Source organism: Protopterus annectens, chromosome 7.part1 (assembly GCF_019279795.1).
Source record: "Protopterus annectens isolate FY-2018-M chromosome 7.part1, PAN1.0, whole genome shotgun sequence".
Taxonomy (NCBI): Eukaryota; Metazoa; Chordata; order Ceratodontiformes; family Protopteridae; genus Protopterus; species Protopterus annectens.
Genome location: NC_056740.1, coordinates 338,614,464 through 338,640,129, shown reverse-complemented (window position 1 = coordinate 338,640,129; position 25,666 = coordinate 338,614,464). Strand labels below are relative to the sequence as shown.

At 38.7% G+C, this 25,666-nt stretch overlaps 1 protein-coding gene and 1 pseudogene across 3 annotated transcripts in view; one reads left to right on the top strand and one right to left on the bottom strand.

Annotated features, from left to right (window-relative positions):
• ASB14 (ankyrin repeat and SOCS box containing 14) overlaps positions 1-25,666 on the bottom strand; it is a 568,121-nt gene that overhangs the window by 119,334 nt on the left and 423,121 nt on the right. The gene's annotated exons all lie outside the window — the stretch shown is intronic.
• LOC122807863 lies at positions 5,717-5,835 on the top strand (annotated as a pseudogene).

Below are 25,666 nucleotides of genomic sequence, written 5' to 3'. Positions count from 1 at the left end.
TTTTATCCACTTTTTCCAGGACAAAAAATAAGTAGTGGGCATTAGCACATTCTTGGCTATGTTTATATAAGGCATTAGTGTCTTTTTTATTTTGTATGTCATATGTGTGCTCATATATTCTTTTTCTTAGTCTACGTTCAGTTTTTCCAATGTAGAACGCATCACAGGACTGACACTTTGCCAGATAAACAAGACCACTGATATCACGATTTGTAAATTCCTTACTTTCTAACATCATATTTCTACACTGTAAAAAAATACTCTCCTTGTTATAAACATTTCCACATTGTGAACAATGCCCACACTTAAAAGTTTCTTTCCTCTTTTTATTCTTAATAATCCCTTTGTCATAACTGGATTCCAACAAATTTTTCAAGTTCCTGGAATTTTTGTAAACAATTTTAATTTTTTCCTTTTTTATTTTGTCCAAATCAGTGAGAGCTAGGAACCTATCCCATTCATTATTCACAATCTCACCATTGTTGAACCAACATTAAATTCTAAAATGAAGGCCTTATCAAAGTTTTCTAAATTATCAATGTTTATCTGTTTGATGGCTATGTCATCCTTTTTATCTTTATGTAGAATAGGTTGATATTTGTCTATTCTACCTTCTAGTACCTCTTTTTCCACCTCATCCAATAAATAGTCCGGGTAATTCCTTGTTTTAAACAGCTTTCTTAACAAGTCCATTTCTCTACAAAAATCATCATTATTTGAAGTAATTCTGCATCCTCTTATGTATTGCCCTTTTACTATATTCTTCTTATAATGCTTGGGATGAGTGCAATCAAAATGTAGGTAGGAATTAGAGTATGCTGATTTTCTAAAGACTCTAGAATTAAATTTGTCATTTCCTTTGTAAATTTCAACATATAAGTACTGTAAGGTCTCATTGCTTATCTTGTATGTGAATTCCAAGTAATTTGTACTTTTGTTAAGATAATCTATAAAATTCAACACTTCACTTTCTGAAGCCACTAATAGTATTACTATATCATCCAGGAATCTCTTGTAAAGAATCCAGTTTTCCTTATATATAGAATCCAACACCAACTTTTCCTCCCATTTGGCCAGGAGTAAATTGGCGTAGGTGGGGCCGCAAGCCGCACCCATTGCCACGCCTTTGATCTGGTGAAAAAACTCACCCTTAAAACAAACTTATATTTGAAGACCAGATCAATAAGTTGCATAACTACCACCTTTTCATCCAAGGTCAAGTAATTTTCTTCATAAATAATTTCTTCCAATAAATTTAGACCTTCCCTGTGGGGTATAAAAGAGAAGAGATCGACTATATCAATAGTCAAGAAGGATAAACTTTCCTTATATTTTTCCTGATTTAGAGTCCTTAGAAAGCCCCATAAATCCTTTAAGGTGTTCTTTATTTTTAACCACAAACCTTTCAACTTACTATCTACATATCTTTCAAGGGGCAAGGTTTTGGATCCATTTGCTGATACAATGGGCCTTAAGGGGGGATGTTTTCCATTTTTATGTGTTTTTGGATCCCAAAAATAGTAGCAATTCTAGGTTTTTCCACTTTAAGATAATGAAAGGTTCTTTGATCAATAGACCCTTCAACTAAAAGGTCTTCTAAGATCATATCTATTCTTTGATATGCAATATTTATCTTGCTCCTAGAAACAGTTATGTATTTATTGGGATCCCTTAAAATATCATTCATTTTTCCTTCATAAATAAAACCCTCCATCAAGACCATTCCCCCTCCCTTGTCTGGTTTCATGATTCTCAGATTCATGTCATTCCTCAGCTCGTTCAGAACATTAATTTCCGCTGGGTCTAAATTCCTTCTATACTTCACTTTGTCATAAGTTTTTCTGATCTCTTTCTCTACTAAGCCCTCATTTTTTTTTAATTTGAGGGTGTAAGAGTGGATTATAAGTACTTTTTCTCACTAATCCTTCAGGTTCCATTTTTGGGCCCTGGTCAAACAATATTTGAAATTTAATTTTTCTTGTAAAAACCTTTATATCCATCAAGGTTTTTGCCAAATCTCCCTGTCTTAAAAGTATAAATTTAACCCCTTTTGATAAAAGTCTAAAATGTTCTCTTTTCAATAATACAGAACAAAAATTATAAATACTAAAATCTTCATATGTATATCTAAAAGGGTTATCCTTATCTTGTTTTATATCAGTCTTTTCCAAGTCAGGGTGGGTGGTACAAGAATTAATTAGTACCTCCCCCCCCGAAAATTTGGGAACTGATGTTGTTGATGTTCTGTTCTATTTCTGATTCTCTCAGATCTACATAGTGGGGGGTATTCAGAAATATCATCTAATTCTGAGACTTGTTCACCTACTCTTATTGGTTCACCATTGTTCTTGTTTGTCCTATCTCCATTATATTCCTTTCCCAAAATCTGTCCCCAGACTTCGGTTTTGGATAACTAGTATTATTCTTATAATCTAAAATATCCTGCTCTAATTTCTTAATCTTTTTTTTTTGATAAGATCACTACAATCTCCATCAACATCCTTTTGAATATTATAATACTTTTCCTGTTCAGCTGGAATTGTAAACATCAAGTCATTTTTAATGCATTTATTCACTATCTCAATTTCACTCAAAAGTTTCATCTTCACTCTGCTATTCTCATCAATAATGCAGTTCAAAATCTCAAGCCCACGTCTATTAAATATTTCTAACAACTCTTTATGAAAAACACTATCCGGGACCACATTATTGGGATACTTCCAAATTCTTAGTCCCTTTGGCACAATTCCTTCTGATATACATTTCTTAAGATAACTGTTTTCAATGTCAATACTTTCACATTTAAAAATCAGTCTTTGAAATTTATTAAGCTGATTCTTAAAACTGTCCGTTTCTGGCCCCGGAATAAAAGTTTTGCTCTTAAAATTAGTTGAAAAACTAACCTGGAGCCATTTTTTGAGATCAACACGTTTAACATTGTTCATAGGACCCATGTTCCGTTTCTCTTGCCCAAGTGGAATAGGGGACACTCGACTCCCATTTGCCATTTGGGCTGTTTTCTCCATCTCTATTTCTCAATATCCTCGGGGTTTGGTTAAAATATTGTTCATCGTTACTATCTGCTCCATCCACTACATTAGCAACATCACAAGTATTTCCATTCCATCCAGGGGCTGTTTTTTCACGCCGTTTCCCTCAGTGAATACCAGGCATTTTCTGGTTCTGCCCATCATGCATTGTAGACACTAATTGTACCATTGATTCGCCTAGCAGCATTAAAAGGTCGATCAATTTGGTTAGCTGGTGAATCAATTTTCTTGCTTGGCCCAACCCTTCCTTGCCATTGCTGTCCTGTACTTCTCCGCTCGTTTCACCATCCATGGTAGAGGAATAAACCAGTAAAACAAAAAGAACACACCAAATGGGCTCAAAAAACAACTAAGTCCAGCAAAGCCCAAACGGATGGTAAAACAATAAAGCTGAGAGAATGGCATGCTAAGCCCCAAAGTTTATTGCACACATAAAATCATTAACGCTCACAGATGTACGTTTTTGTTTCACAATACACTTCATCATATGTGGGCTTGAATGAAAGTACTCCCATTTAAATAACCCTCCCTTTACAATTCCACCAGTAAAAATACAAACCATTTGATTAAAACACACTCAGAACAAACAATTAAAAGCATATACATGAATTTCATTCATGTTGCAAGCCAAAATATAGTCATAATAATTTATTTATTTATTATTATTTATTCCAATTTGGTGACTGGGGAGGTCCACTGGGCTCAACAGCCTGTTTTCAGTGGAGGCCCGGGGAGAAAAGCTCCACAATACAAAGTTACATCACATAATGAATTACAAAGAAAAATATTTGTGTTATAGTCAATAGGTAGTATTACAACAAGCAGCAGGTAGAATTGCAGTCAGATAGGTATCATTCACTAAAGCAACTAAGATATTAAAGAAATTATCCAGGAGGATGAGAGGCATACTTGGAGAGACTTCTTTTTACTCATATGTGCACTTTTTAAAAAAGCAGTGCTTTATGAGAACACCTTTGTAAAACCATTGATAATATATCTTAACGAATAAATATTTAAGACATATCTTCTCTATTTAATATTGCCATTGAGACTTGTTATTGTGCAAAAGAGATTTGGCTCCATCTTGCGGATTGTTTTGGAAATACAAGTCAGTTGAATTACAAGGAAATTAGACATAAAGAATTATTGTGAATAAAACACTTGTAAAGACAGCTTCCAAATGCATTTTAAAACCACAAATAATGATGTTAAAAATATTTTCATCCTATTATCTCTTTAAAATTACTTTATTTAATAGTTTAAATAATCCTGCGGGAATCAGATGCTATTTAAAATCCCTTAGATATACCTAAAATCACTGTATTAAATATTTACAAAGACATCCTTCATAATTATAGTTTAGCTGCTCTTAGTTTTAGAAGAGAATTAATAGATATATGCTCGATCAATCCTGTTTTTTGTTGGCTTCCAGGGTGATCTGTCACCAAAGCTCCTTATATTCAGCAGTTTCTTCCCATAGACCACCCCGGTTGTTTTTATCCACTTTTTCCAGGACAAAAAATAAGTAGTGGGCATTAACACATTCTTGGCTATGTTTATATAAGGCATTAGTGTCATTTTTATTTTGTACGTCATATGTGAGCTCATATATTCTTTTTCTTAGTCTACGTTCAGTTTTTCCAGTGTAGAACGCATCACAGGACTGACACTTTGCCAGATAAACAAGACCACTGGTGTCACAATTTTTAAATTCCTTACTTTTCAACATCATTTCTACACTGTAAAAAAATACTCTCCTTGTTATAAACATTTCCACATTATGAACAATGCCCACACTTAAAAGTTCCTTTCCTCTTTTTATTCTTAATAATCCCTTTGTCATAACTGGATTCCAACAAATTTTTCAAGTTCCTGGAATTTTTGTAAACAATTTTAATTTTTTCCTTTTTTATTTTGTCCAAATCAGTGAGAGCTAGGAACTTATCCCATTCATTATTCACAATCTCTCTCACCATTGTAGAACCAGCATTAAATTCTAAAATTAAGGCCTTATCACAGTTTTCTACTTGCCGGGTGCGTGGTACATAACATCTTATGCTGCTACATAGCATGTAATGATACAGGAAGACTCTTTAATTATAGAACGATTTGTAAATACATTTCCAAAGTACAAGGCTTCATCCATCCAGTTACCAATAAGAAGTACATCTCCAGACTATATATTGATTGTACGACCAAGAATGTTGTCAACAATGTGAAAGGTTTTGTGTAGGTAAAACGAACAGATAGCTAATAGAAAGACTATCAGAGCATATAAGTGATGTTAGGCTTAAAGATCTCAAAAGTCCGTTGATGAAACATATAGTCACAAATCACGATCATGCCTTTGCATTCTAGGTTTTACAAACTTTACATGAGTATGATCAAGGAGGTGATATTATACTAAGAACTGAACTTGGAAAAGTACATTGAATTGGTGATCTGCAAGCCGCTATACCACCTGGATTGAACAGTAGCATTCCTTTGAAACCAGCTTTGAGAAAACGGAGACTTAATCATTGAGTACTGGGGCATTTATTAACATAACACAGTATGATTTATATATTATTAATGATCCTGCCTGATTAGAGCTGTCATTGGATGTACAATATTATCTTAGACACCATCGTAATTTGAGTTTAATCAGTACATGATGTGACAGAATGGTAGATGGCCATATTACTCTGAATGTGCCCAGTCTCATCTGATCTTGGAAGCTAAGTAGGGTTGGGCTTGGTCAGTACCTGGATGGGGAACCATCTGGGAATACCTAGTGCTGAGAGCTTATTATTTGTTTTGGTATATAATTCAACACTGATTGGTTCAACTATTACATATTTTAACTTAATGGAACTGATTGGCCAGTGAACAACTAATCATTGACAGGTCCTACCTCATTAAAATACTGGATATGGTTGGAACACTATAGATGGCTAATATTTATTGCGATGTAAATGAGTCATGAAGCATTAACCATTTCTATTGGAGCGTACAATAGCCATCCAATAATGTTGAAGCACTACAAGATCTGTGTATATCTGTTCTTATATGTAGCTATTCTCCCTGTTATGCTTAATTTCCATACAGATTTTTTTTTTACCACCAATAGCTTTTTAATTGCTTTTAGAGTAAAGTAGTTTTATTGGCCCAGAGAGACAGTTTTCATTCAATGAGGCTTATAGCCATTTTTACTTAAGCTGCATATTGTTAGTGATTAGATAGCAGTTTGTTTAAATGTCCTTGATCAGTGTATAATGTGAGACCTGAAGAAGAGTTTACTTGAAAGCGCTTATCAAGTTATATGGAAGTTTTAACTGCTTTATGTATTATTTTAAAGTGATATATTAAAGTTTTTGGTTTATGAGCGACGTCGTTGTGGTTTTGGTACTTTGCTATTTGTATCATCATAGTTCAGTACTAACCATTGGTGGCCATATTTGTGCTTTTCTTTTTTGTTTTTATATATATATATATATATATATATATATATATAAAATATATAAGCTACCTTTGACATTTTTTGCAGGGGGGCAAGCCCCCCTGCATCCCCTGCAAATTATATGTAACAATTCCAAGATCGCACTATAGTGAGGAAAAGGGTAAAAGGGTAAATTTTCTGATCCTCACTGTACCATGAGCTCCATTTAAAATACATATCTAGTTTGACATTCTAAGATTTCATCTTGTACACTATCATTTTTGTAAATGTTTGATGTTCTTATCTTGTTGATTTCAGATTTGGTGTTGTGTTAATTCGATAAAGTGAAGTAGACCCATATGGATCTACTTTTATTTACTGTAATCCCACTTAGTCGAATGACAAAATGATGAGATGACGTTGCCAAAGGTTTACTTTAATGAACACCCAGATCACCATAATTTAACCCCAGGAAACTAACTACATGACCACCAACACTTTAAAAAGAAACCAAAGCAATTCAAAGCCACCCAAGTGGGGGGATTCACCCCTACAACCCTTCATGTGGGGAGCTGCACCCCCTACACAACTCTAACTAAATATACCAACTCCAACATTGCACTATAGTGGAGAAAGGGGCAGAGTTCACCATGGTGGCCAAGTAGTTAGTTTCCTGGAGTTAAATTATGGTGATCTAGGTCTACATTAAACTAAATTTTCAGCAACGTCTTCTTGTCATTTTGTAGATCAGTTAAGTGGGAATTTGGGAAATAAAAGTAGACGCATATATATATATATATATATATATCTATATATATATATATATATATATATATATATATATATATATATATATATATATATATATAGACACACACACACACACACACACACACACACACACACACACACACACACACACACACACACACACACACACACATGCACACACACACACACCACACACACATGCATATATATATATATATATATATATATATATATATATATATATATATATATATATATATTTATATTTTATATATATATATATATATATATATATATATATATATATATATATATATATATATATCTACTTCTAATAATCAAAAGACCACTTACATAAGACAACAACACCGAACTGTTACTTTACCAAACGATCACACTCCTGAATCTTTTAACAGGGTAAGTATGCACTTGGCCAAGATGGGGAAATTTGCCCTTTTATCCACTGTAGTGTGATCCTGATGTTGGTATATTTAGTTAGAGTGGGTGTGGGTTTCACATGATGCAGTGCGTTGCCCAGTGCATACTTATCCTGTTAAAAAATTTGCTAATGTGATCATTCAGTAAAGTAACGGTTCGGTGTTGTCATCTTAGTAAAGTCCTCTTTGGGTAAGTGGTCTTTCAATTATTAGAAGTATACACTTTATATATATATATATATATATATATATATATATATATATATCAGTTGTGGCCATCTTTTAATGATGACCACAGTGAGAAATGTGTCACCCTGGCTTCTTCTCTACACCATGGAGAGTCTAAGTTAAGCCACCCCAGTTCATTAGTATTTATTTAACAGCACTTAAAGCAAGCAATTACATTTTATCAAAATAATTTGTAAAAGAGCGTACAGCCTGCAATACATATTATGACAGAAAGTTCTCCCGTGAGAATACAAAACAAATAACAACGTGCTGTATTTTCATTACAGCACAGATAAGGTGAAAACAATCCTTACAAGTTACTCCCCTGTGACATAGACTGAAACAAACAAACAAACAAAAAAATACTGGTAAAACCTCACTGAAATATATAGATATTAATCAGCTGTGTCTCTTCCATAAATATTATACATTCACATTTTTTGGTGGCGTACAGGCCATTGTGGAGAAAACAAGGAGTGACTGAGCAAGTTATCTGATGATATAATGTAATTATGTCACATGTTCCTGGCATAGCAAAGGGAAATCAGTCTCTAACCTAAATTATACCAGGCCATCCGACACAGTAAGATGGGGCAGTTAAAAACCCCTACAGCAAAAAACATTAGTGATAGCGGTGGCACTGTCTGATAGTTGCTGTACAGCTAACTACATCCTTATAAAAGATGTACTGTTGTGAAAATAGTTTCTGCATTTCTTCCTAAGATACAGATTTAATAAGTATTTTTTAGATAGTGGGACACTTTTCCAAAAGAAATTAATTAGATGTCTGCTGAAATGACAGAATCATAAGATCTACAAGGCTAATTAGTCTAATTGCCTAATACCACCTTCAGGCTTTACCTCCTTTCTCAAGGAAGGTCAGGCCAGTTAGTCCTGGGATATATTTGAGGGGACCCATCCAGTTGTCCAGGTTATTTTTGAAGGAAGATAGTGAACTGTATTGCTTTACTTGCAGTGGAAGTTTATTCCAGGGGAAGAGAAGATGCTGAGTGATGGATTTATCACTTTAATGTGTTTTATTTATTTGCTGATGAGGGTTCAGATGTCTGGTTCTAGTATTAGCTGTGCAGTTCAACTCACTGAGGGAAAAGGAGGTCAGATATCACAGGATCTCTAATGGCACTGTAAGCAAGACAAAGATAACCCTTCAGGAGTCAGTAAAAGACAAAGTATGGGTACAAGGCTTCAAGCCTCTCCTGGTCACTCAGATTCTTGAGATCAGAGATTTTCTTGGTTAGGTACCCTGGGATTTTTCACATTTTTGAATATACCCAGTGAGGTAGATACCAATGGGACCATTATATTTGTGTAACATTGTGCAGGTCTGAATATAAGGAAACTGTAAAATCTTGGATCTAGATGAAATACTTTTGTCAATTAATTGTAATATATAGAAGGACTTCCTGAGAACAGCTGTTATCTTATGATAAAAGTAGAGGGAGCCATCTACCCTTGTGCTCACGTCTCTGAATGCTTTTTTCTTTGATAATGAAGTGTTGTCAATACTGCGAGTAGCAGGTGACTCGTGTTCTGAAGGAAACAGTGTTACACGTTTAGCACTCAATTTAATCCCATTATCCTTACATCAGGCATTAAAAGGATATGTTCTTCTTGAAGGGCAAAACATCTGTATGAGTTTTGATGATAACACACAGTTTTTATCATTAAGACCGACTTTGCAGTCATCAGAGGTCCTGGTTCTCAGTTTTGAGGTCAGAAATAGATGCCAAGCTAGAGTGAACCAAGCACAGACACCATGAGGAACTCCACTGGTTACCTTGTCACTATGTGAAGAGACACCTGTCACATGGATGAGTTCTCCGTCTTTCAACCAGTAGGAAATCCACCTTATTAAATAAGGATCAATATTTAAAGCAGATAGCTTGTTTATAATTCTGTTGTATGTTGGGGTCTATATTAAATCAGTGAAAGCTTAACGTGTGTTGTAGTATTGAATGTCTTGGCTAGAACAAGATAAGCAGTATAAACAAATTCTTCCCACAGGTATCTTAACAAAGGAAAAGCAAGCAAAAAGAAAACCACTTAAGGTATTTTGTGACTTTGTCAAGCTACCTGGGTCTGTCCTCATACTGTAAACAGATACCAGCTGTGTAGTGAATGCTACCCAAACTCTTGCAATAGGCACCTTAGCATGGAAAAGCAAGCAAAAGGAAAAACACTTAAGGTGCATTTCCCACTTATCTTGTTTATCATGCTAAGCGCCTTGCAGTTTCTACTTTTCTGTTTTATAACTGTAAAGGAAGGAGGAATCTCCATGACTGCTCTTTGCTTGAATTTTCCTATCAAAACATTTCCATCTCTATAGGTAGATTATCTTTAGAGTTTTATACCTCTAGGCTGTTGTATTAGCCAAGAAACACTCGGTAATAGTTATCTCCAAACTCTGGGATCTGCTCTACCCCATGAAAGTGATGGAACAGTCTATGCTGCTCTACTGACATACATTTATTAGCTTAACCTCTTTTCTCCAAGCTCTCATTTTAGAACAGCTCTTGACTGATTAATTCCCAAGAAAGTGGGAGTTGTGTCCCGCTTTGCTCTCCTCCCACCCTCAATTCCCCAGCCATCCCCAATATATTTGCTCTGATCTCCAACCATGGTTACATCTTCAATACACATTTCTTAAAACGATACCATTATAAAAACACATAACCCTCTTACCTCACAGTCCTCAAATTCAATTCTACAATATTACTGGGACTTTTAACTCCCATATACAAATTTCTATACAAACATAACACACATCCACTTAATTAAATACTCCTTCTCCCACAACTTACCCTGTTCTACCTCTTTCTTCTTTACTTTTCACCTCCCTCACCCTCTACAACCAGTAGCAAATGTCTTCATAAAACACTAACACTACCAACAGCACATCAGTTTGTATTACCCCTATTTTCATAACTTCCATATCAAGAAACCACCACCACCACAACTCTCCAATAAGCAAGACAAACCCACTCCCCAGCTCACCAGTCTCAGGATCACACTTCTATATAATTACTAAGGCTTAGAAACATTTTTGTCTTTGTCTAAAAAGGCCAAAGACATCCTTCAAACTGTCCTCCATACTCTTTATACTCCTTCTAGAAAGTAACAATGAACCCAACCCAGGCACAACAACAGAACTACTCTCTTCCTACTTGGGCCTCCACCCTTCTCAATGTCTATAGCATCAGAAATGAGCGAGACCACATAAGTACTTTTATTTCCCCATCACGACCCAGACATTCTAGCTGTCACAGACTCCCTCACCTTCCAAAACTTTCTGTCCTCCTACAAGTAAGTAAATCATGCCAGACTAGGTTAAAGATCTGGTGGCGGCTCTTGAATTATGTACAAACTATGTACAAAAATAACATAAACACAGAAGTCCTTGCCCAAATAAACTCCTCCTCAGACTCCAGTTCTATCTGGATTCTCCTAAAAGTTCCATCTCACAAATGCAAACCTTCACTGATTGTTGCAGCCTATCTGCCACCCCCACTTCCCTAAATAAATTCAAATCACTCATCATTAACATCCTTAATAACTGTCCTAAAATTAATAACATAATCATTCTAGGTGGCTTCAATCTTAATTATCTTGGCCCTCCTTCATCTGACATGGGTACTTTCCTAGAAGACTCAGGTCTCCTTCAATTCATAACAGAACCAACAAAACATAACCTCAGCTCTCCTAAACACTACACACTCTACCTCATTATTACAAATATACTAAACTCCATTTCCAACATAAACATTCTGCTACCATCTCACTGCCCAGTCAGTTTTACAATTGTCAACCATCCTATAAAACTGTCTCCAATATTAAAAGCCTTCAGAAATCAGAGTGACAAAGATATAAACAAAATCAGAACCTTTCTCACAGCCTACAGCTGGAACATATGCTCTTCTTACATGATCTTAATACAGCAGCCATAAGCCTAACCAACTTTCTACTCCAGCTAAAAGACAGATTCTTCCCATTTATCCCCAGGGTTTATAAATCCACCAAAACAGAATGGCTACCCACTGAATTCAGACCTTTTCTTACTCTAAGGGATAAATCATGGCAATAATATAAAAAAAACACAAAAGATAACTGCACCTCCTTTATAGCCCCACTCCATCTATCCAAGAAGTCAGTTGGAATGCACAAAAGACATCTCCAATGAAACAAATAACTCTATTTCCTCAAACACATTAGGAAAGAAGTTAAGCTTCTTACAGGATGAAAACCTCTTCATGATACCCTGTCTACCAACACCAATCAATGTGGCATAAAAAAACTACTGATAGAAGATTTCCTTAATTAATTTACCAACTTCTCATCAGTAAATTCAATACCTCCCATAGATCATGCATTTCCCACCCCACCACCTCTATCCACCCCCTTTTCCATTTCAAACGCATACATCCCAAAGTCTCTGTTCTACTTGAAAATATTTCTACTAGCATTCCTCCTGTATCTGACACTGTAAACCTCTGGTTTATCTATCACTGCAGAGATCATCTCATGCCACAAAATTGGAAATATGCTCTAATGAAATACCTCCCAAAGCAAACCAATACAAAAGATACCTCTCACGTCCATCTAATATCCATCCTCTCAATTCTGGACAACCTTCTAGAAAAGATAGCCTGTAACCAACTCTCCTTCCATATCCAGCAATACCACCTGCTTTCCTCCAAACAACATGGGTTCTAGCCTGGATGAAATATTACAGCATTCTGGTCTCTAACTGATGACATTATGCAAAACTCTGACAGTGGTCTCCTTACAGGTGCCAGAGACCTAACAAAGGCATTTGACCTCATTGACCACTAACATCTCTAAAACAAAAAAATAATTGAAATTGGTATCAGTCCATACACCACTTCTTGGTTTAAAAACATCCGCACTGATAGACACTTCAGAGTTAAAATACAATCCTCCCAATCAGAATCTGCATCACTTAACAAAAGTATGTCACAAGGATCCATTCCTGCTCCCCCTCCTCTTATCTGCATTCATTTACAAACTTCCTTGTGACCACCCCCAACTCCCACATTTCCTCTCTGCTGATGCCATGGCCATTTACTGATCAGGCCACTCTCATACCAACAGCCAGTGCCAACTCCAGTCTGACTTACATGACCACCAATTCATAAACCATAGACTACATCTCAGCTCCACCAAGACTATGCTTTTCAGAACTCCACAAAAACATTCACCATACACCTGACCCTTTAACTATCTTTGACTTAGATAACCATTCCATAGAGACAACTTCAACATTCAAGTACCTAGGATTACAGCTTGATCAGTTGCTAAACTATAATTTTCACATAGACAAGGTGAGAGCCAAAATAAACTCCCTCCTCTTCTAGGCCAAAAAGATCTCCCCTTTTCTATGCCAACCAGCCAGAACATCTATCGGTAAAGGAGTTCTCATTTCTCAACTTGAATATGGATTTTCAGTCAAGACTATCGCTAACAGCAACTGCTGATTTATTACAAACTCACCTCTTTGTGAGCATCACTGTTATCACCCTGGAAAAAGCCAACTAACCTACTGTTAGGATCCCATCTCTACAATCTATTCCAACTCCGTACATTTACTCCCCTTGCAGCTAGACTTCATGAAGAAACTGTCTCATGCAACCTGAGGCACTACTCAAAAGCCACATCAATTCTCATTACTACTAGAACCAAGCTCCATACCTCTGCACATGCTTCTCCTCTTATGTACCTCCTCTTTGGCAAGCTCTCCCCATCAACATAAAGGAAATCAACAACAAAAAATTCAGAATGCAACTAAAATGCACTTCTTTAACCAAGCCAAATGTTCCTGCTTCAACACAGGACACATTACCTAACATTACCTTTCTGCACTTGCTTTTAGTCCTTTTTAATTTAATTACATTTTTTCAAACTGTGTGTGGACTAATATTGCTACATACTCAAGTGTGCCAGCTTGCACTGCATGTGAATTGTTTTTACTACTGTTTTTGCTACTTTTCTGGAAAAAAAAAATTGTAAGCCTTTTTCCTAACTTTCCTGTAATTAGTGTTCCAGATACAGATTTGCTGTATCCAGGACTATTTGTAAGCTTCTGAGCCCCCAAGCCTTTCTGTGTTGGAAGGAAGCCTTCTAGCTTATCAGTGGGAGTGGTAAACACTAGGTAACCTGCCTACCACATAAGGAGTGGTTCTGGCCCAGAATTTGTAGTTATTGGCTTAGCGGTCTTCCATCTCTCTCAACTTTCTGATTTTAAGGCCTGCATTTGCACTTGTTTCTGTCCTGTAACTCCTGGGCCCATCTCATTTGCCCACTCAAAAAAAAAAAATCTGCTTTTACTGTATTTGTGTTTCTTCCTACTTTATTTTGCTTTTGCGTCATCTTAAAAGTACTCAATTGTATTTATTACTGCTTGGTGTAACACATTCTAAGCCTTTTAGTTTAAGCATTTGGGCTTCAGACCAGTTGTTTTACATTAGGAAGGTTTGTGGTCTGCACTGTGGTGGCAGGACAGGTAGCTTACATCCTTCTAAGTTGGGAACTGCTGATTGAGGGCTCAGTGTCTACTATTCTAAAAGTGTATTAATTCTGGTTTAAGCACTTGGGCTTCACGCCAGTTGTTTTACATTAAGAAGGTTTGTGGTCTGCACTGTAGTGGCAGAACAGGTAGCTTACATCCTTCTAAGTTGGGAACTGCTGATTGAGGGTTCAGTGTCTGTTATTCTAAAAGTGTATTAATTCTGGTTTAAGCACTTGGGCTTCAGGCCAGTTATTTTACATTAAGAGGGTTCGTGGTCTGCTGAATCTAGCTTTGTTTGTATAACTTGAGCACTTATCCAGGCATTCTTTAAAGTATTCAATTGTATTTATTACTGCTTGGAGTAACCTGATTAAAGTGTACCTATCATTCTAAGTCTTTTGGATTAAGCACTTGGGCTTCAGACCAGTTGTTTTACATTAGGAAGGTTTGTGGCCTGCACTGTGGTGGCAGGACAGGTAGCTTACATCCTTCTAAATTGTTAACTGCTGATTGAGGGCTCAGTGTCTGTTATTCTAAAAGTATATTAGTTCTGGTTTAAGCACTTGGCTTCTGGCCAGTTATTTTACATTAAGAAGGTTCGTGGTCTGCACTCTTGTGGGAGGAGAGGCTGGACTCTGCCCTTCTGAGCTGGGAATTTCTGGTTAAAGGCTTATAGTGCCTGCATATTTGAACTGTTTCTTACTGAAATTAGTACACCTTGTTTGCTGTAGCATAGACTAGATCCAGGCCTGCTGAATCTAGCTTTATTTGTATGCTGCTTGTTTGTTTGCTTGTTATTTCCCAGAAACGCTAATTCCACCTAAAATGCGGCTTTACAGCGCTTCTGTGGATCCCTAGTGATATCTGCATTGCACTGTACTTATTTCCTTGTTTCACTTGAAAGAAAGTTACTGTTTGTCATTTTTGCATTTAAGTTACCTGTAACACATTGCATTTAAGTTACCTGGCACTTGCTCACTAAAGCAATTATATAAGTCAGCACTAAAATATTAAAAGCACTACACCCTCACAAACTCCCCTTGAGTACCTTGTTCCCCATTGGCCCTTTTTTCAATTATAAAGGAATTCCCAATACTATTCTAGCATGTCCAAAGGTCAGTTGTCAATCTCCTCTCCGGTCCAGCTGGTGAATCTGGGAATCTTGAGGCAATGTTACAACTGCCTCATGTACACAGACAACCCTCTCCTGCTCCCAACAAATTCCAACACATGTGAGAGATGCAACCATATAGCCATACTGGAGGCTAAGCTCTCTCAACTCAGTACTGGCGAAACCAGTCAGGAAGAGAAGGAAACCACACTCACTACAATTCCAGTCTCACACAGACCTACCACAGCAGCAAACCAAACACATAAACACACAAAAACATACTCGGAGGCTCTAAATAAAAATCTGCCTAAGCAGCAGAGACCTCCAAAGCAGATACCCAAGCAACCGCTACCCCAAGACAAAACACGTGCAACACATAGTTCACAAAGCCAGTGTGCCAAACAGTCACAGCCCTTAAGGCTAAACAACACACCTGATACACTTGTAATAGGTGACTCTATCGTCAGGCACACTGATGTCCCGCTCACCAGGCTGAACAAGGAGAAGGTCATGGTGAGCTGCCTGTCAGGCGCTAGGATCCGCCACATAACACAAGCACTCAGATCACTCCAAGGCAAGTACAAATATGACTCAGTCATTGTCCATGGTGGTGTGAATGACCTGAGACGTACCTCCCTGGACTACATGAAAAGAGACATCGAGGAGCTCTCTGAGCATGTAGCCCAGGCCGGTATGACCCTGACCTTGAGTAGCATCTTACCCTCACCAAGAATGATGCCACAATATGAAGACAAGATGATCAATTTCAACAATTGGCTTAAGTATTGTTGTCATTCAAAGGGGATCCAATGCCTGTCAGCCTGGGATGACATGCTCGACAAGCCACGATGCTTTGCTAGGGACGGCTTGCACCTGTCACCCCTGGGCTTTCGGATATTGGCAAAGGCTCTTGCTACCCCATAGTGCCTTTTTTAGGCAAGGCTCAAAAGAGAAACCCACCTCCATAGGTATCACAAGGGATAAGAAACTAAGAGTAATGCTACTCAATACCAGAAGTCTAAACCTCAAGATGCACGCACTCGAAACTCTCCTTAGCATGGAGAACATCGATATCTGTGCAGTAACAGAAACCTGGTTCAAGGCTCCCGAGAGCACCCCAGCGCTACCAGGTTATACCTCATACCATGCTTTTCAGCCCCAAAACTTGGACCGTACCAGAAAAGGAGGGGGAGTATCAATATTCGTCAAAGATACCCACACCTCCAGGTTGGTGGCACAGCACGAAGCATCAGAGACTATCCATGTGCAACTAACAGTGGGGAAAACGGCCTTCCAGTTTATAGCCTGCTACAGACTACCCTCCCAAACCCAGGAACCCCACTCGGCCTTCCTGAGACAACTGGAAAATATGAAGGTCTCTCCAAACACCATTATATTGGGCGACTTCAACTACCCAAACATAGACTGGGAGCATTACTCTAGCTCCAACACCCTAGCCCAAAGGGTCCTAGAATTTATAAATTAAAATGCTATGGAACAACTTGTTACCACTCCCACAAGAGGGGAAAACATACTGGACCTAATCATCACCAACATGGGGACTCTATGCTCCAGACCAGATGTGTATCCCTCACTGGTAAGATCAGACCATAAACTAATCTCACTGGATATTCACATCCCGACTCCACCCCCTGCCCTGAAAACCACAGTGAAAACTTCTCTAAAGCAAATTTCACACTCCTCAAAACCGAGGTGGAATCCTTCAAAGCCCCCGGGCCTGTGAAAAATATGGCCCAGACCGCAGAATCCTTTATAAACGCATTCGATGAACACCTTCAGGAATGCATGGATCATGCAATCCCAAATAAAACCAAGACCCAATCCTCCAAAGGCAGACTTCCCGTCTGTCGGACCACAGCCATAAACAAACTATACAATAGAAGGAGGAAGCTACTACATGATAAAGCAAAATCCCAAAAAGGGAAGGCATCTCTGATCAGTATTAGCAAAAAACTACGGGCACTCATAAAATCGTCTAAGGCCAGCTTCGAGAGAAAAATTGCACAGGACACTAAGGATAATCACAAGGCTTTCTTTAGTTATGTTAGGAACCTGGGTGGGAATTCCCAGATACGCTCAGAATTAGTCCAAAATAACAAAAAATACACCGAACCCACAGACATTGCCAACATCCTAGCTGAAAGGTTCAGTGCAAACCCCCCCCCCCACCAAAAGGGCAAATATTTATCCCAGCAGAGTGCTGCCCCCTTGACATCTCAGATGCTCAGGTAAGAGCTGCCCTCTCCAAAGCAAAAAACACAGCATCAATGGGAACATACGGTGTCCCGGGCTGCGTCCTCCATGAACTCCAAGAAGCGCTAAACCCAAACATAAAACTACTGTTCAATCTCAGCCTTACTACAGGATATGTACCCAAAGAGTGGCGTACAGCAACAGTGGTCCCTCTCCACAAAGGTGGTGCCTCAACGGATCCTGGAAACTATCGCCCCATAAGCCTGACTAGCTTGGTCTGCAAAGCTACGGAAAGGATCATCATGAACCTCATAAATAAAGATATTGGGGACCTACAGACACTGGATCCTACCCAGTTTGGCTTTGTTAAGGGCAGATCCTGCCTCTTAAACCTGGTTGATTTCTTTGAAACAGTCACCAAGGCCATTGACGAGGGGAAGGTGGTCCACACAGCCTACCTGGACCTCACAAAAGCCTTCAATACAATACCCCACTCGGGCATTATAGATAAGCTCACCAGCTTAAATATAAACCCCTATGTCACTAGATGGGTTGCAAACTGGCTCAAGGACAGAACCCACATGGTTAGAATTGCTGGAGCCATGTCAGACTCCAAACCAGTTACAAGTGGCGTCCCACAAGGCTCAGTCCTGGGACCTCTCTTGTTCGGTATATATTTCTCAGAGGTATAGGCCAGCACGGAAGGACTGTGGCTGACTAAGTTCGCAGATGACTGCAAACTGGGCGCCATAATCGACTCTCCAGCTGACACAAGCATCCTCCAAAAGGGCCTCACAGAAACAGACAACTGGTGCCAGAGCCATGGCCTCAAGCTAAACTCCAAAAAGTGTATAGTCACCCCCTTTGGCAAAAACAAAGTGCCCACAAATTACCACATAGGTGGTAATCCATTAAGTACAGAAGAAGTAATTAGGGACCTGGGGACCCAAGTTGATAGCAATCTCTCATTTGACAACCACGTGGCCAAAGTGGTTAGAAAAACATTTTATATAGCCCACCTAATCATGAAGGGATTCACATCTAGATCAGGGGAGGTCATTGTGCCTCTTTACTCATCCCTCATCAGGCCCATAATTGAGTACAATGCCCCTTTCGGGATGTACCTTACCAGACACCTGCTGCAACTGGAAAGACCCCAAAAGTACCTCACCAAGAGGATCATAGGGCTCAAACAGATGCCATATGCTGCCCGGTTAAAGAAACTCCAGCTCTACTCAGTGGCATACCGCCTGCTCAGAGGCAATCTGTGCCTGATGTATAAAGCCATGTCCAACCCAGAATTAATGGACATGCTGCACCTCAGAAAATCCAAATCCCATTGAGCTACGCGCTCGAGAGACTTGAACCTCAGCACTGAAATAAATAGGACATGCTGGAGGGACAGATTCATAACCCAGAGGCTTCTTTCACTCTGGAATAAAATCCCAGTCCAGGTTAGGCAGAGTCCCTCATTGACTCTCTTCAAGAGAAATCTTGATGAGTGAATGGGAGATCGTAGGTTTACCCCGGGTATCACTTATGTGTCACTGTTAGACAGAGGCACAGTATACTAACCTCGAAAAAGGGCATAGCAAAATTAATTTAAAATGGGTGGCGAAAGCCAACCACACTCTGGCTAGGCTTATAAATGCCCTAGGGCAGATAGCCTAGTATGAACCTATGAACAATATCCCTATCTCCTTTCCAAATCTTATTCTCTCTCAAGATTTACTGAAGGTTGTCTTGGTTTAGAAACTAACTCATATGTTGTACGCAAGGGCACCCGCAGGCAGGTGCAAGGGGGTGCACTTGCACCCCCCTGGAATCGGCTAGATAATTACAAAAAAAGTTTTTTTTTTTTTTTTTTTACGTACGTTCTCCTTTAAGAAGAAAGAAGTCCGAATAGTCCAGTCGCAGGCGTGCTGACATCATCGCTGTCAGTTAGAGGTTTGTGAGCGGGAACTCACACAGGCGGGACCTGAAACAAACGGAAGATGGGAGCGGGACCTGATGACCGGACACTTAGCAAGCGGCAGCGGGACCTGAAACGAACGGAAGGAAGATGGGACACTTTCAGGTAGAGAGTGCGGGACCTGAAACGAACGGAAGGAAGATGGGACACTTGCAGGTAGAGGTGTGTGTGTGTGTGTGCGTAAAATGCCCCAGGTGTACATGGTGGTGGGTAGTGAATAAGGCTTGAACCCTGTACCTTGGACCCAAGTGGCAAGAGCCTGAATTCCCTACCCACCACCATTTGTAAAAATGTTGCAGGATTTTCCCTCATACTTTTTCTGTTCCTCATAAAATCTGTGGTTTCTGCATTTGTGTCCTTGTTGCCTGACAACTACATGTTCTCTGGTTTTATTCTTGGCTGTCTGGAGTGTTTCTCCCTGGGCCTCTGCTAAAACTTAGCTTTTTTTTTTTTTTTCAAAGTCAGACTTTCCTGGTTAACAAAAGTTAAAAAAATGGACACACTTGTCAGACTTCATATTCTTCAGAAAGTGCATGGTAACAAAAGCTTTTATTCTAGCAATTTTCTAAGTGTACAAGATGGATATTTGAAATGTATCCCTGTGTTTGGGACTGTATCCCCCCCCCCCCATTATTGGCTTCGTCCAGGTTTTGTGCTAGGGTTGAGAGTTATGGTAAGAACTGAATTCACTGAATATGTTTGGGGGCTGTATTCACCCAGTATTGGCTTTGTTTAGGTAGTGTTTGGGACTGTATTCCCCACCATTATTGGCTTCATCCAGGTTTTGTGCTAGGGTTGAGAGTTATGGTAAGAACTGAATTCACTGAATATGTTTGAGGGCTGTGTTCACCCAGTATTGGCTTTGTTCAGGTATTTATTGGCTTCATCCAAGTTTTTTGCTAATGTTGAGAGCTATGGTAAGAACTGATTTCACTGAATATGTTTGGGGGCTATATTCTCCCATTACTGGCTTTGTCCGGGTGTTATTTGCTAAGAGGTTGAGAGCTATGGTGAGAACTGAATTCACTGAATGTTTGGTGGTTGTAGTAGTCACCCATTATTGGCTTTGTTCAGGTCTTTTGTGCTAAGAGGCTGACAGCTGTGCTATGGTGAGAACTGAATTCACTAAATGGTAGCTATTTAAGTTTCAGTCTTCCTCTTTCACAAAACAGTTGATTTGGCATAGTGGTATGTTGCTCTGACTGTTTTGCACGGGTCCCCTGGGTTCAAGACGTGGCAGTGAAATGTATGGTGGTAACGCAGCATTTTATTCTAGCAACTTTCAAACATTATACAAGCAATGTTTAAAATGTGTCCCTGGTTTTTGGCCTTTTGTCCTCCCCCCCCAATAAATTTTGGCTTTTTCCAGATTTCTTGTGCTGAAAAGTTCAGAGATACAGCTGAGTGTCGAGTAGATTTTACAAGGAGCTGAGAGCTGCAGGGGAGCAAAAGTTTAGTGCTGCTTGTGTTTAGTCTGCTTGCATTGTTAATAGCACAACAGATAGTGTACTTGCTTTAGATGCTGAAGGGTGTGGGTTCTACTCCCACAGTAGGTAAATGCATTGCTGATGGGGGGTGGATGCTGCAGTCTTTTTGGCAAAGATACCTAGTAACTATGAACCTGTTAACAGTTTGCTATCCATTCCCTATTGTGGTATTACTAGCTTTTCATTTTTTTATTGCATGCAACAAAAGCAATTTATTCTTCAAGGGTAACAGGCACTTTATTTGTAGATTAAACAATGACATATAAAGTGTTTGCTAGCAGCAACTTCTTTATTAGTTACAAATTTTTTCAATGTGGAGTTTACTACTTCAGAGATTGTGTATTTTTTACTGATACTGGTGGACTTGAGTAGACTTTTTATGATGGAAATGTTCTGAATTGGGCAGTTTTGACATTGGTGGATGCTTTTTGTTTCATTGTTTACTGGAAAAATGTTCAAAACAATAAATTTAAAATGCCCTCTAACAACTGTACTGTATTGTACAAGGAATATAATGTAATACAGTCAGGAAGGTGTATCAAAGAGCACGTGTATGTTATGTTCGAGGGGCCTATGATTTTGTAGACAGCCCAGAGTTAATATTTGCCATTGGCAAAATGTATTTTCTCTGAAAGTGGGTTTCAGTGCTGTTTCAATGCATGCGAGTTTCAAGAGCAGAGAAGTTTTAATGTTGGTCTATTTTCATTGTGAGACTGCATTGCTTTAGCGGATATGTATTAGGGTTTGTGCTGTAAAATGCAAAATAAAACTTTCAAATGAAATCCTAAATCATCGCAGAAGTAAAGCAGTATGCACATTAGTGTTTATGATAAATGGGGCAAAATAACCAAGGAATGGGACATTGGAATGGCTGCAGGGGGGAGGCTCCATTTGACCATGATTTTGTGAGGGGGTAGCAAGCTCAGACAGCCCGGTTGAACTATACCTCTCAGTTGTCCATATCTTTGCAGAATGAATAGATATTTGCTGCTTATTTTTGGTTTGTTCCTCAAATTTGTGATTTTCTAGCAAATCATTTAGGAATGAAGCCATTAAATGACAGACATTGAGTTTCAGATGTCATAACCTTCAGAAAATGCATGCTAATGCAAGACTGTCTTTACGTTTATACAAGAGCAATTTTTAGTAGTGTTTGTATGTTCCCCAATATATTTGGCCTTGTTCAGATTTCCTGCATTAAGAGGTTGAGAGGTGTGCAAATCACTTTGTAGATTAGGAATATCCAAACATCTCAATTGTCCCCAATTCTGGCTCAAAATGTTGCTCTCCCTAATAATCCCTCCTCCAAAATGGCAATTTTGGAAGAAAATGTGGAGGGTTTACAATTATATATAACTGTAATGATCACTTATAGATTACCTTTATTTCAGAAATGCATGTGGATGCTCTTATTTTGTTAGCTGCTTCAAGTTAACTGTTAATATGAAAAGGTGTCCCTTTTTGACAGGTATTTTGCATCACATTTTGGTCCGTTTTTCATAAAATTGTGGTTTTCTGGCAAATTAGTGGCAAGTCATTAAAGATTGAAGTTAGAAAATAATGGCAGACATTTGAGTTTCAGATTTCATACCCTTCAGAAAATTTGTACTAATGCAAGATCTACCTGTTCTATTTAAGTTATAAGAGCAATATTTAAAAATTGGCCTTATTTTTGGGCTTGTCACACTTCTAGTTCTATGTATGGCTTTGTCCAGATTTCTTGCTCTGAAGTTGAGAGGTATGAGTGTCAGATCCATCACTGTCAGCCAGAGACATTTCAAATTGTGACATACTTATTGCACCCCACTCCCCATTGTAGTGGCTCTGGATGTGTCCATGGAAGGCAAGGAGCAGTTATGCAGTGTAAGTGTGCAGAGTATTCCCCCATCCAAAGTAGATCACAAATACGATCGTGGCTTTTAATCTGTCCTTGATTTTGCAAAATGTTCTGGTTTTCTATCAGATTTTTGTGCTGTTGATTTATGCTTCTTATTCTGGAACTGTATGCTGTCACAGTGCCCTGTTGCTCTGTTTAAGTAGCCATGGTTTAATGAACATCAGGTAAGCTTGTCGGAGATTGTAAGATGCAAGTAAGCTTTAGTAAGCTTGTCGGATATTGTAAGATGCAAGTAAGCTTTAGTAAGTATATTGTTAAAGAATTACCAGCATTGAAAGCCTTTTCGTTGTTGCCATGCAGAGAATATTTACATGACTAGATGATGTATAAGCCTTGGGTATTGAAATGCATATGACAGTTTTATTTATTTTATTTGCAGTTGGTTTGCCAGGATAGTCCATTGGGCTAAATGAACCCGTTTTCAATGGAGTCCTGGGGAGAAAAGCTCCAAAACTAAGTAGGTTATTAATAGATATACAAATTATACAATTACACAGAAGTTAATCATACAAGAAATAACAATTTGCAAATAATACAACTAGAGCGAGTACAATCTAGTGATGAAATTAATAGGTAATACAGACTAAAGGGAAATTTAGCACAAAAGCACTGAGAAATAACATATTTGGAAGCATTTCATGACAATATTGAGGAATAATAACATATTAGGAAGCAATGCACAAAAGTACTGAGAAGCAATAGTTTGCAAGTGTTAGTTATGTGGGGTGGGAGCAAGAGCATTCCCACTGGGATACTAGATGTGAGTGAAGAGATCTTTTAAATATAAAATGGTTGGGGGTGGTGCGAATGGAAGGTGGTAGGGAGTTCCAAAGGCATGCAAGGCCATAACACAGAAGATTTTTGCCTGGGGGACTAGTTGGTTTATATACTTCTAATAGATTTTGATTGTTGGACCTTAATACTCTAGCAGGAAGGTGCATTTTAAAGGCTGATGAAAGGGAGGGGTTGAAAATGAGCTTATGTGCAAGATTTAGTTGAGTATATGTGAGATAACTGGGTAGCTCTAGCCATTTTTAGTTTTTGGAGAGAGGAACAGTGGTGGGTGGAGGACTTGTGGTTGGTAGCGTACTTGGCAGTTTTGTTGTAGCAAGAGGAAAGTTGTGTTTTTAGAGAGGTCTGTAGATTAGTTAGGAGTGGAGCTCCATAGAGAAGGGAGGGGATAAGAAATGAGGTAGAGGGTGATTTTGGTAGCAGGTGTAAGGTAATGATTTTGTTGGTAAAGCATACCTAGTTTTTGATGGGTTTTCTTGATATTTAACTGTAGGTGGGAGTTGAATTTGAGCTGGTTATCAATTTGGACCCCAAGTAACTTGGTCTCGGACACCAGTTCCAGGGGTAGATTATTTTGTCTAGAGATGCGGAATGTGTTTATATTGAAAGAAGTTGCCTTAGAGGGGGGTGAATAACATTAATTTGGTTTTAGAGGCATTGAGTGCTAGGTGATTCCTTTTCATCCATTGCTCAGTTGTTGTAAAAGCATCTTGAGTCAGTTTCAGGAGTGAGGGGATAGAGGTGGCAGCGCAGATAATAGCAGAATCATCGGCATATTGGATGATGTCTGAGAATGGGATAGAGTTGCGGAAATCATTTATAAATATATTGAAGAGAAGGGGACTCAGTATAGAGCCCTGGGGTACCCCAGTAGGAGTATTTAGAAATGAGGAGATGGCCTTTTTCCATTTGACTGCTTGAGATCTGTTAGATAAGTAGCTGGAGAACCAGTTCAAGGAGGAGGGAGATAGGTTAAGTTTAGAAAGTTTAGTTAGTAGCAGGCTGTGAGAGAGTGTCAAAGGCCTTAGAGAGGTCGAGTAGTAGGGTAGAAACAATTTGGCCAGAGTCGCGGGCTTTATTTACAGTTTCAAGGAAGGAGAGGAGGGTGGTCATAGTGCTATGATGTGGTCTGAATCCATGTGTGGGAGTTAGTAGGTGATTATCTAAGAGATGTGGAAGGAGTTGTAGTTGGATACACTTTTCTAGGAGTTTAGAGATGGGGGACAGAATAGCGATGGGGCAGAAATTAGTAACATTGTTGTTGTTGCCACCTTTTATGTAGAGGTATGATAAAGGCCCTTTTCCAAACTTGGGGTACTATACATTCTTGGATAGAGCAGTTGATTAAAATGCTAATAGGGTAAGCGATTGCTTCAGCAGCTTTGCTAAGAAAGTAAGAAGGGATGTTATCAGGAGCATTGGTGCATGGCTTCAGTTTCATAAGGAATTTCTTTATAGTAGAAGTGGGTATAGGTTTAAATGAGAAAAAAGGAGTGTGAAGAGGGAGAATTAGGGGTAGATGAAGCTGATGAAGTAGTAGGAGTAGGAGGAGTGGAGGGATGGGAGTTAGTAGATGGGAATGAGGAAGTAGTAGCAGAGTGGGGTAGAGAGATGGTTGGGGATGGTAAGGGAGTTTTGGAGAATGTAGTGGTGTTAGAGAAAGATGACGTTAATTTGGAAATTGATTCAATGAAAAGAGTTAAATTGGGTAGCCAAGTCTTGGTCAGGAGTGTTTGGGTCTGGGG